Below are 13,091 nucleotides of genomic sequence, written 5' to 3'. Positions count from 1 at the left end.
TTAATATATATTCTAACACTAAAATAATTTCAAATGGATTATAAAATAGAAGCAAATAGTAAAATCACAAATAGAAGAAAATTAGGATTTTTTAAAAATTTATCTTGGAAATGAGAAAAACTTTCAAAGCAAAACAAGAAAGGCAGAAGCACACAGATGTTTACAGCAGCTTTACTCATAATTGCAAAAACTTGGAAGCAGCCAAGATGTCCTGCAGTGAGTGAGTGGAGAAGTAAACTGTGGTGCATTCACACAACGAAATATTCTTCAACACTAAAGAGATACAATCTATCAAGCCATGAAAATACATGAAGGAAACTTAAACGCACATCACCAAGTGAAAGAAGCCAATACGAAAAGACTACCTACTGTATGTTTCCAACTCTATGACATTCTAGAAAAGGCAAAACTGTGGAGACAGAAAGAAAGATCAGGCGTTGTCACAAGTCGGGATAGAAGGCGGGTGGGGAGAGGAAGAGGTAGAACACATAGGAGTTTTATGGCAGCGAAACTATTCCGATTAATACTGTGATGGTGTATATCTGTCATCATACATTTGTCCAAAGCCATGGAATGTATAACTCCAAGAACGGAGCCTGTTGTAAACTGTGGGTTGATGTGATCATGATGGTTGACAGAGGCCCCTCGGTTGTCACAAATGGACCACTCTGGCGGGGGATGCTGATGATGGTGGAGGCTGTGCCTGCGTGGAGGCAGGAGGATTATGTGAGCAGCCTCTGTGCCCACCTCTCAATATCGCTGTGAACCAAAAACTTCTCTGAAAATATAATGTGTTTAAGAAAAAAAGCAAAGACAGAAGCTATTAAGGAACAGATTTCAATACACTAAAATTTTAACACATTTTCAGAAAAAAAATAGCATAAGACAATACATATAACCTAGGACTAGCACCTAAATATATAAAGAAATCTTACAAATCAATATTCTAAAAAGACAAAGACCCAACAGAGTACTCAGCAGTGTATGCGAACAGACAGAAAAAGCAAGACAAAAGACTTAGAAATATAAATTGACCCTCAGAGTCACATATATTTTAAAAAGTACAAATTAAAACAATGTGATAAGATTGTTTACCTATGCAACTTGAAAAACAAAATGAGGGAATATTAAACATTGTTGGCTGACTAAACTGATGCAACTTTTTTGGATGCCAAATGAATCGATGTTGAGCAAATTCAAAGTGAATTAAATGAATGTATTCTTCGACTCAGTGGTTACTTTGTTATGCATTTATTCCACAGATAGACTCACCGAGTTGCACAATTATACGTAGGTATACACATATATTCACCCATACACATACACACGCATACACACACACACTCAAGTTCATTTGCAGCATCAATTAATATAGCTAATGACTGGAAGCAACTGTCCATCCATCAAGAATCCATTAAATAAATTATGATTTATGTATACAATAAAACACTATACAGATGTGAAAACGAACCAGGTAGATATCTGTGTTGTCACGTGAGAAAATTACAAGATGTATTTTTTACCTTGTGAAAAACAAGGTGTAAAAAAATAGGCATCGTAAGTTGCCATGTGTTTTAGCAAAACGAACATAAAACTGAATACATACCCCTGTGTAGCTATTTTATGCATGGAAAAAGAAAAGGGCTTTGATGAGAGCTCTTAACTAGTGAAGCTGTTTTCAGAGAGATTATTCCTGTAACTGGGAAGAGGCTACAGTGGCTTCGTTTTTCCATGGAAAGAGGACAAGGGGACAGAGAGTGAGAGAGAAACACAGGGTCACTTCAGAGGAGGAAGGTCAGGGACCATGATCACAGACATCCAGGACCGCACGGGCAAAGCATCCCGGACTCCAAGGACGGAGGGGCCGTTGACCACATGGACCTGAGTCGACCTGACAGGAGGTGAGGCTGAGGTTCAGCTGTATCAGAGCTGCGGGTGAAAAAGGCCGGCAGTACAAAGGAAATTCAAATCTGCAGCTACGGTTCAGGAATAAGATGTACTTTTGTCTGCAAAAAGAAAAAAAGGAACCTTAGAACCCTAGGAACTGTCTCCAGAGGTCCCCAGAGGAGGGGTGGAGCTTCCCGTGGGCCCCTCGAGAGGTGAAATGAAGTAGGAGCTGGAAAAGAACCCCCCGCAGGTCCGGCCTCAGTGTGGCTTGCAGACTTATGTACAGGGGGCTCTACTTCTTTGTGGGGCGCTGTGAGCGTGTGCCAGCTTCCGGGGGAGGAGAGAGGGCCAGCGGGCAGCAGGAGAGGAGGTGTGCTTGTGGTTCCTCCTTAACATAACTTAACATCGAGGGGAGTGAGCGCTAACGACACAGTCTGGGGTCATCCCAGCAGAGGTGAGTGGAACCAACAGGGGAGCAGGTGAGCTCATGAGAAAGGAGAGGGGGTCCCAGGGCCAGGCACCTCACCTACATCAGCACCTACAGTCTCCTAGCTTAAAAATAGAAATCACTGGTGATATCAGTATACACAGAGGCCCTGAGTTCTCACCTCTGTGTAAGTCAGCATCCCGGCCAACTCACACAGTGGACGTTTCCGACACCAACACTGCCTCAAGGGAAGGCCGGGTGATCAGATCAGAGCGTGCAGTTTGATGTAATGGATTAGAGCAAGAGTTCCCCGTATGGGCTGAAATCTCAGCTCATAAAATTACCCTCGCCAGATGGGAGGGCTAAGAGGGAACGTACAGATCTTGCACTGGGAGGAGGCAGAGTGAGAGCTTAAAGCCAGATGATGGCGCCAGCCTGCTCGGATTTGAATTCCGGCCCTACGAGGCACTAGCTTGCGGCCCTGAGCAAGCTGCTTCACCCTCCCGTGGCTTCCTTTCCCCACCAGTAAAATGCGGATAATAGTATGACCTACCTCAGGGGGCCGCCTGCAGAATTAAACAAGTTAATGTCTGTAGAGTGCTTATAACCACAACTGGCCGGAAATAAGAGCTATAGAAATGTTACTTAAATAAATGTAACGTTAACTCCCCCCTTTACAGATGAGAGAAGGGCAGGCTGAAGCGGGAGCGTGATTTCCCCAAGTTTGTTCAGATGCTCTGTGTTCTTCGGGTCCTGGACCCTGGTCTCCAGATGCTCCGTCCACCACCCACGTGGCCTGGGAGCCGACAGGGCTGCACAGAGGGCCTGCAGATTCTGGAAGGGCCCCCGTTGTCCCGCCCCACACTGTCACAGCCTGACCTGCCACAGTGTCCCCTTCTGGCGGGGTCTGACCAGGCCACACAGAGGAAGCCACTGAGGTCTCTGGAGTTCCAGCACTTCCCATCATATCAAATACCATTTCACTTTCCATTTCCTCCAGGGAGGGAGGGAAAGAGAGAAAGACGATATCGCTCGTACTCCCCTACTTCACAGTTTTGCTGTGACAATAAAAAGGGATAAGATACTTTACATGGTAAAGAGGGCCACATAAATGTCAAATAGGGAAAAAATGGGATCCATGGGCTACCTTCCAGTGAGAACTTATGAATCCTATTAATTAAAAGGACTCACATGACTTTGCCCCATTTGACTTCACTCCAGATAATTCATATATGCGGACTCAGAGCAGCCGAGCTCTTCTGGGAAATTTGATAAAAATGTGTGGTCTCTGCCAGGAAGGTTTCAGTCTGTGGAGAGAGACGGCCATTTCCTGCTGAGGGCTTTTCCTCAAATGCTCGTAACTGGTGCTCATCCAGTCGGGCTTCACCGTCCTCAGTGAACGCTCATCACATTTACGATACACAATTCACTCCTTTAAGGAGAGGCTGAACATAATCTGTGCCTGAATCACTTTTGAGTTCCCGCTACTTCAGGGCCCCTTCTCTACCTGCTGAAGGCGGTTCCCTCCACGTGCCTGTTTGTCAGCACCAAAGCCTCGGATTTGCTGAACTTACCGGTGCTTGCCCTCCACGGTGGAAGACACAACCCTCGGAGTTGTAGACTCATCTGCTGCCTGGCTGATGCAGCTCCCATGGCCTCCTTCTTATTCCTCATACACATCAAGAATCCTCCTATCACCTCAGGGCATTGGCATGTGCAGTTGTGTCTGTCTGGAGCCACATCACTCCTGATAAGCGCACGGCTGGAACTTCTCACTTCTTCCAGGTATTCAAATATCTCCTTAGCAGAGCAATCTCCTCACACCACCCAAGTTAAAACTTCAACCCTCTCCCCAACCTGGTTCTCCCTGTCTACTTCACATATTTTAATTTTGTCTGTGGCACAAACACCATCAGGGCACTAACATCGTATGTATTTATTTGTTTTTTATCTGTGTCTCTGACCTCCGGAGAGGAGGGATAGTGTCTGTGTTTATCTAAGACCTGTGTGCTCACAACAGCTACCAGAGTAACTGACACTTAGAAGATACTCTGTCAATGGGTAACAAGTCTCTCAGTATAGAAGAGGAGGTTTTCTCCTAGAAAGTCAAGGAGAGCAGGGGACAGAACAAGGATCTACAGTCAGAAGGTGGAGTCCAGGCTCTATTCGTTATTACCTGGGGGCATTCAGTGAAGTCGTATAACCTCTCCTCCTTCATCTATAAAGTGATATAAAGTCTCACCCAATCCTACATAGGATGGACTGAGACAACTTATAAAGGGACCCTTTGTAACTAACAAAGAGCTATACAAATACAGAGCTATACAAATACAAAGCTATACAAATCTGGGTATATTTGTTTTTCGGTTTTCATCTTTGGTTTTGATTTAATTATATATTTAGATTGAACGGTCGCTGGGACTGGCTTTGCTGTCACCTGAGGCCTTCAAGTGCAGTGCTTAGGGGCCCTCGCTGGGTCCAGGGTCAGTCAAACATAGCATGATTCCTGGCTCCACCATTAACTAGCCCTGTGACCTCGGGCTGGTTAAATCACTTCAAAATAGATATAAGTTTATAGCAGTATTATGATTCATAGATTTAATGTGAACAATATGTGCAATAATGCATGTGAGACTCTTAGCAGATGTTTAGGGTTAATATTTTTATTGACTAAAGTGGTTTCTCTTTCTAAGGGAGATAATTCTCTGTTGGAAACATTTGGCTTTTAAATACAAATGGAAAGACGCCTTCCTGAAAGTTTTTCATTTTTGAAACATGATCTCTTGTGCTGGGTGATGGGGTAAATGCTTAAGCTCATGTCACCTAGATAGCAAAAGTACAGCTCTTAACTCTCAATTTTTGTCTATTAATAAAATTAAATAATAAGCTGCCATTGTTATTGACTTTATATACATATATATATTTACCACTGCCATGCTTAAACTCGTGGGCAAATCAGTTCTGTGTTTTGGCAGTCTCTCCTGTGGAAAAGAGTGTTTATGTTTATAATCTTCCAGAGCTGGAAAGGCTCAGTTTGCCAGCTCTGGAAATGACTCAGCAGTGAATACTAATAGGTGTGTTTCCCTTTGAGCCCACAGATTTGTGAAAGTCAGAATGTGCTCAGTAAGACAGAAGGAGGAAGTAGGGAATTAACCTTAACTTGGTGCCTTTTCTGGGCCAGGACCAGCAGCTCCTCTTCCTTGTATCATCTCACTTCATTCTCACATCAGATCTCTGAGGGAAATGATGACGTCCTTGATGGAGAAATGAGAAAATAAAGTCACACTGAAGTTAAGTAACTTGTCCACAGAGCTAATAAAAGCCAAAACCCAAATCCTGACAAGCGGGATATTTGTTCCTCGGTTTGACAAATACTTATTTTGCATCTATTATATGCCAGGCACTGTCCTAGGCACTGGGATTAAAGCAATGAGAAAAAGAAAGCCTCTGCCTTCATAGAGGGCATATTCTAGTGCAAAAGTACAGATAAACACGCACATACTATACACAGAGATATAGCTATAAGTATGGGTGTGGACATATATAGAGATATGGTTATGAGTACAGATATATGGGTATGGATATAAATGTGATAGTTGTAGACAAACACACAGGCACGGACACAGACATGGAGAGACACAGGTAGTCATGAGTTAGCGCTAAGTGGAAGAGGATGATGAAAGGTATTTCAGATCAAGTAATGTGGAAGGCCTTTTAGGAGAAATACCAAAAAGAGACTTAAAGGAAGACCCCTGAGTGTGATGAACAAGGTGACTTTTAAGGATCACACTGGGTGCTGTACAAAGAGCAGGCTATAGGGGACAGCAGAGTGTCAGCAGAAACACCAGGGTCGAGGTTACCGCCGCAGTTCTTAGGAGGAAAACAGAGGGTCCACTGAGCGGGAGTGACAGCTGCATCCTCCTTAGTCACACTGTAAGTCACACTAGACTCCCCTAAGGAATTTAAAGGTAATTTTTTACAGAAGACTAATTTACCTAGACGTTTTGTGGGAACCAACACACAATGTAACACATTACATACCAACACCAGGCTTTCCCAAGTTATTAAAACAGTAACAAAATGGTATAAAAACAACAAACCCTGTGTTACAATCTTGTTAAAAATTATGAGGGATTTAGGGTCATAGGTGAATTCCATTCATTATGCAATTATGAAACTATGGCCAATGGGAGTGGAGGGCCCTTGGTCCTCTTCCAGCCTGATGGTTTTGGTTTGCAAACAGAGAGTAACTTACGCACGGTCACAGATCCACCCAGTTGGGAATGACACCTACGTCTGCTTACAGCCAGAAGTGCTTTCACTCATTACTTCACTTATATTTATGCACAAAAAAGTGGAAGATGATACATCTTTTCATTAAAAGAGTGGCCACCATCAGATTTGTGGTTACCAGAGGCAGAGGAGGGGGGAGGGGAATAGGATAAAAGTGGTAAAAAGGTACAAACTCCCAGCTGTAAGATATGTAAGTACTAGGGATGTGACATACAACACGATAACTATAATTAACACTTCCGTATGTTATAAATGAAAGTTGTCCAGAGAGCAAATCCTAGGAGTTCTCATCACAAGGAAAAACATTTTTCTATTTATTTAATTTTATATCTATAAGAGATGATGGATGGGACTTCCCTGGTGGCGCAGGTAAGGGGAAAACTCCTTATTGAAAGTTCTGACTAGAGAAAATGTTGAAAAATCTTTTATGGCTTCAAAAAGCACTCATTGGTTAATGGCCTCGCTTTGTTGTTTTTTTTAAAAAAAACTTCAGAATAGAAAATTTGGGTGTGTGCGTATGGTTGTTTTTTCAGTTAAAACTCAGAAAATAATCTTTCCTACCTCAAAGATGAGCACAAAATGCATTATGTTTGTAAGAGCTTACAGACCGGGTTCAGCCAGAAGTGAAATATGAGAACTCCCTCAAATGCCTTATTATTCTAGAGAAACGGGACACACCCTCAATTATGGCAAAATAAGTACAGCCACTAATGTCATGCATGTTAATAAAAAATTTGGAGACTTCACAGGAAAGTTTATAGTGTGTTTTTTAAACCATGGTATTTTGGTGATTGGTCCGTAATTACCAGCTCTTGGACCATGCTGAATCCATTAGCCATACCCTACATAAGCAATGCTTTTTGCATCTAGAGTAATACAAGGAGGGGAGTTGGGATGGGGAGGTTTTAAGAGCAAGTAAACAAGGACACATAAAAGCCCCAGAATATTTCTTAATGCCAGATCTCAAATCATAAACATCAGAGGGAGGAAAATATATGCATACATATACATGTACAAAAACATATATGTAGGTATGTGTCTATAATATTTATGGCATCAGATATGCTGACCAAATCTATTGCATTATAAAGAGCACTAGAAAAAGAACTGGGCAACATTTCTATTTTTGCATCTGCTACTAGCAAATTCTCCAACCTGCGCGGGGCAGGTCTCTCTCTGGGCCTCATTTTCCAGAACTATTAAAGAAAGAGATGGAGTTCTCTGATCACTAAGGTCCCCTTTTGAAAATGTTTCTGACCCCAGGGCTGTGTTTAGAATTCTTGAAGCAAGAAATTAGCCACTTTTCAATACTTGCTACTTTGACCTAGAAATGTTCCACGGTTTGTCCTTTGTTCTCCCATTAGAGCAAACATTTAAATAAAAATGAAAGAAAAAAAAAAAGAAAGAAAGGAACCACCGTTGTTTTTCCAAGCACAGTTTGTGTGTAATGAAGGGAGTGATTATCTCGGCAAAAAGAACAGCTCCTTCCTCAATGTTTAAAATTAGCACTTCTCCTCCCTCTAGTGGAAATGCCATGTACTTACTCTAAACGAAATTGATTTGTTTTCATCAAACAAAACAGAGAAAAAGAGCTAGCATGACTGAGTCCTAATACAGGATCAAACAAACACAATTTGCTACAGTGTTGTCCCACACACATGTCTTAAATATTTTACTTGTTTAAAACAATTCAAGATTAACAATGAAAGCCTGCAAAGTAGATTTAGACCCACCCAGGGTCTGCAAATGAAATACACGGGTCCAAATTCGATATTTTGTATTTAATTTATGCCCCCAAGAAGGTTAAAATCAATTCACTTATGAAAATTACTGAGCCAAAGCAGTCACTAAACAGGACAAGTGAAGCAAACCCTAAGACAGGAAAGCTAAAGACAGGGCTTTTGGGCAAGAAATGTCCATTTCAATCCAGGTTACGCGTAGGTACTTATTTTATGTGTCTTCTGATTCCATCTCTGTGAAACCTTTCTTGACTCCCCAAAGTAAACTGTACCCTGACTTGTCGTAAACACCTCCTCCAGCCACAGAAAGCAAGTCGACAATGGTGTGTGTGCGTGTCCACCTCCCCATCTGGACAGGGAGCCCCTTACAGGGAGCTTCTCACCCTCCTTGTGTTTCTCTTCCGGTTGGAGAAGAATAGAGTGACACAGCTGGAGAGACTGTGACTTCAAAGGCACTCACATTCAATTGACTCAAAATCACTGTGCTGAAAAGTTATTTTTTCTTTAAGATAAAATCAAATAACACTGGGCTGGCTCCATTCAGCCTGCTAGCCAATCCGACCAGAGCCCTGCTGGGTCCTCTTTCCCAGGTAAGGGTTGTAATAAGATCTACACACCCTAAAGAGTGAACAAGGTAAAGGGCGATCACTAAGGAGGTCGGCTGGATGTCTACAGCAGTAATTCAGAAGATGAGCGCTTCCCTTAATGCGATCACACCAATCACGTGTGGCTAATCTTCCACACCAATCATGAGCCCCTGCCAAGCATCACCAGAATCTGAGGGGAGCATCCTACCTGGAAGGTGCAGATAAAACAAACAAAGCAACCTAAATGTCCATCGACAGAGGAATGGATAAAGAAGATGTGGTCTATACAGACAATGGAACATTACTCAGCCATAAGAAAGAATGAAATAACGTCGTTTGCAGTGACACGGATGCTCCTAGGGAAGACCATTACTAAGGAAAGTAAGTCAGAGAAAGACGAATTCCATATGATATCACTTATACGCGGAATCTTTAAAAAATGATACAATGAACTCATTTACAGAACAGAAGTAGACTCAAAGACACTGAAGACAAATTTATGGTTACTGAAGGGGAAGGGGGGAGGGATAAACCAGGAGTTTGGGATTAACAGATACACACTACTATATATAAAATAGATAACCAACAAGGACCTACTGTAGAGCACAGGGAACTATACTCAATATCTGTAATACCCTATAGTGGAAAAGAAACTGAAAAAAGAATATATATATACACACACACATATACATATATATGACTGAATCACTTTGCTGTACACCTGAAACACTGTAAATCAACTAAACTTTAATTTTAAAAATTCCAAAAAAACAAATAAATAAAAATTCACCTTAGGGGAAATGGAGATTTTGCATGAGGAACTTTAAACAAAGCCATCACTAAAGTCTCAGAATAGTAAGTAAAGACACTGCATCCAATAAAAAAGAAAAAATATTATTTTAAAAAGAATATTTAGGGCTTCCCTGGTGGCGCAATGGTTGGGGGTCTGCCTGCCGATGCAGGGGACACGGGTTCGTGCCCTGGTCTGGGAAGATCCCACATGCCGCAGAGCAGCTGGGCTCGTGAGCCATGGCCGCTGGGCCTGCGCTTCCGGAGCCTGTGCTCCGCAAAGGGAGACACCATAACAGTCAGAGGCCCGCGTACAGGAAAAAAAAAAAAGAAAAAGAATATTTACATAACAAGAGAAAGAAAGGAAGAAAGAAAAAATGGGAGAGAGTAGAAGCTTTTAGAACTTAGAAACTTGAGAGCAGAAATGAAAGTCTTCGTAAAAGAGTTGAAAAACAAGTTGAAAACACAAAGTTGAAAAAATATTATAAAACGTAGTAAAGGTATAAAAAGGAAATATGTGAGAGAAAAGACAAGAAAATTGGAAAACCAGTCCAATATGTCCAACATCTGAATAGCAGACAATACAGAAAGAGAGAAAAGAAAAAAAGTGGAGTGGAATTCATCAAAGAAACAAGCCAAGAAAATTTCCAAGAATTCAACGACTTGAGTTACCAGACCCATCAAGGGCCCAGCGAAAATGGATGAAAACAGACCCACATCAAATTACACTGTTGTGAAATTCAGAACCCAGTGGGCAGATGGAAGATTCTACTTGCTTTCTAAGGGGAAAAAACTGAAGTGTGAGATGGTGAGGTGCGTGTCCCCCAGTTTCCTGTCTCCCGGCTTTAACACAGAGCCACAGCTCAGTGCGGGGGACATGGGGAGCATCCATCTCCTCTGAACTAACCTGGAACGAGGTCAGGTTAAACCAGACTGGGCAGAATGATTAAGCAGAGGAGGTCTTAACATCTTCTTTCTTGACTGTTCTCTGTTCCGGGACATTTGAATACGCCCTCAGAGTATGTGGCCCGTGGGGGTGGGTCCAGTGCCCATGAACCTAGAGCTGGAGGGGGACTGTGGGTGGGCCTGCATGGACGGATGACACTCAAGAGATCCCAGCACCAAGGAGACCCAAGCTGAGGTCAAGTTCGACAGAAACAGCCACAAGAAACAAATTTCAATTGCCTACGTGGGCGGGGCAATCCACATCCAGTTAGAGAGAGGATAATGTGACCATAGACCCACCCTCCACTCAGCCCCAATGTTGCCTAAATTGACACTTTTGGCCCCAGGCAGATGCCATTCTGGGGAGAGGCCAGCATGGCCTTTGAAGACTGAGAAATCTGAGATCCTGATCTCTCTAAAAAAGAGCATGCATCACCTAAAGGGCCTGTTAAAAGATCAAATGATATTAAGGCTTAAACCTGATAGGACTAAATATTTTTTGTGTCTACTGACCAGTTAGGCTGCTTATGAGAAAGACCAGATTATTTATAGGCAATATAAAGGGACAGTGTTTCTTCCTAGTTGTAGATTGCAGCTGTAGGCTGAATGAGTTTCATGAAATTCCTATGCTTTTAAAGTGAGAGAAAAGGAAAAAAAAAAAAACCTTCCTGGGGAAAGAAAAAAAAGGCCAACATCGATTTCTCCTCTCCCTGTTCATACTAAGAAAACAAGTATATGAACAAAGCTGCATTTACAGAAGCCTGAAGATTAAACGAGTCTGCTAGTGGATATACGTGCCCATGTGAGGCATAGTTATAGTTTAGTGCCTGACCTCTGCGTTCAAAATTCAAAGAAAAAGAATAGCTTGAATGTGAAACAAACCAAAGACATAAAAGACCCTGTCTCCCAGCATACCTGAAGCCATACTTCTGCTCTACGTGGAGTTTCCATTCTGAATCAGCCAAACTTGTGTTGGTTAAAAGGGTTTTAGCTATATCCTCAGTTGTTGCTGAAATTTAAATCACTGGCTATCACTGAGAGAAAAGTAGTTTTGATAATTTACACCTTCTCAGGTGCATTCCGCTTAGCATTTCATTAAAAGGATTTACCCAAATGTATTTAATCAGTACATGTTATACCTAAGCACACATTATGCATACACGCACACCTCGGAGATATTGCAGACTCAAATGAGTATCACAATAAAGCCAGTCACATAAATTGTTCGGTTTCCCAGTACATATAAAAGTATGTTTACACTAGACTGTAGTTTGTTAATTGTGCAATAGAATTCTGTCTGAAAAAGCAATATACAGACCTTAATTTTAAACAGCTTTATTGCTAAAAATGCTAACCCTCATCTAAGCCTTCAGTGAGTCTAATTTTTTGCTGTTGGAGGGTCCTACCTCCACGCTGGTGGTGCTGACTGATCAGGGTGGTGTTTGCTGAAGGCTGGGGTGGCTGCAGAAATTTCTTAAAATGAGACAAGAATGAAGTTTGCTGCATGGATTGGCTCTTCCTTTCATGAACCATTTCTCTGTAGCATGCAATTCCGTTCAATAGCATTATACCCACAAGAGAACTTCTTTCTAGAGTCAATGCTCTCCAACGCTGTCACTGCTTTATCAGCTAAGTTCATGTAATATTCTAAACCCTTTGTTGTAGTTTCAACAGTCTTCACAGCATCTTCACCAGGAGTAGAGTCAAAAAACACTTTCTTTGCCCACCAATAGAAGTAGCTCTTCATCCACTCAAGTTTTACCATGAGATTGCAGTAATTCAGTCCCATCCTCAGGCCCCACTTCTAATTCTAGCTCTCTTGCTGTGTCCACCACATCCTAAGATGCTTCCCCCGCTGAAGTTCTAAACCCCTCAAAGACATCCGTGCAGATTGGAACCAACTTCTTTCAAACCCCTGTGAATGTGGGTGTTTTGGCCTCTTCCCATTACTCATGAATGTTCTTAATGGCATCTAGAATGGTGAGTTCTTTCCACGAGGTTTTCAGTTTACTTTACCCAGATCCATCAGAGAAATCACTGTCTATGGCAGCTATAGCCTTATGAAATGTATTCCTTAAATAATAAGACTTGTGCTCGCTTTGGCGGCACATATACTAAAATTGGAACGATACAGAGAAGATTAGCATGGCCCCTGCACAAGGATGACAGGCAAATTCGTGAAGCGTTCCATATTTTTGATGTGGCACATATACACAAAGGAGTATTACTCAGCCATAAAAAGAAACGAAATTGAGTTGTTTGTAGTCAGGTCGATGGACCTAAAGTCTGTCATACAGAGTGAAGTAAGTCAGAAAAAGGAAAATAAATATGCTAACACATATATATGGAATCCAAAAAAAAAAAAAGGTCATGAAGAACCTAGGGGCAAGACTGGAATAAAGAGGCAAACCTACTAGAGAATGG

The 13,091-nt window shown here is 42.0% G+C and overlaps 1 non-coding gene across 1 annotated transcript; it reads left to right on the top strand.

The window, feature by feature from the left end:
• Nucleotides 1–12,757: 12,757 nt before the first annotated feature.
• Nucleotides 12,758–12,864, top strand: LOC136134262 (U6 spliceosomal RNA). Its single transcript, XR_010656544.1, has one exon. It is a non-coding gene; the product is annotated as a U6 spliceosomal RNA (small nuclear RNA).
• Nucleotides 12,865–13,091: the final 227 nt, after the last annotated feature.

The sequence above is a fragment of the Phocoena phocoena genome, chromosome 14, assembly GCF_963924675.1.
Source record: "Phocoena phocoena chromosome 14, mPhoPho1.1, whole genome shotgun sequence".
NCBI classification, from domain to species: Eukaryota; Metazoa; Chordata; class Mammalia; order Artiodactyla; family Phocoenidae; genus Phocoena; species Phocoena phocoena.
Note: the sequence above shows the minus strand (reverse complement) of the source record. Positions and strands in the feature narration are given on the sequence as shown.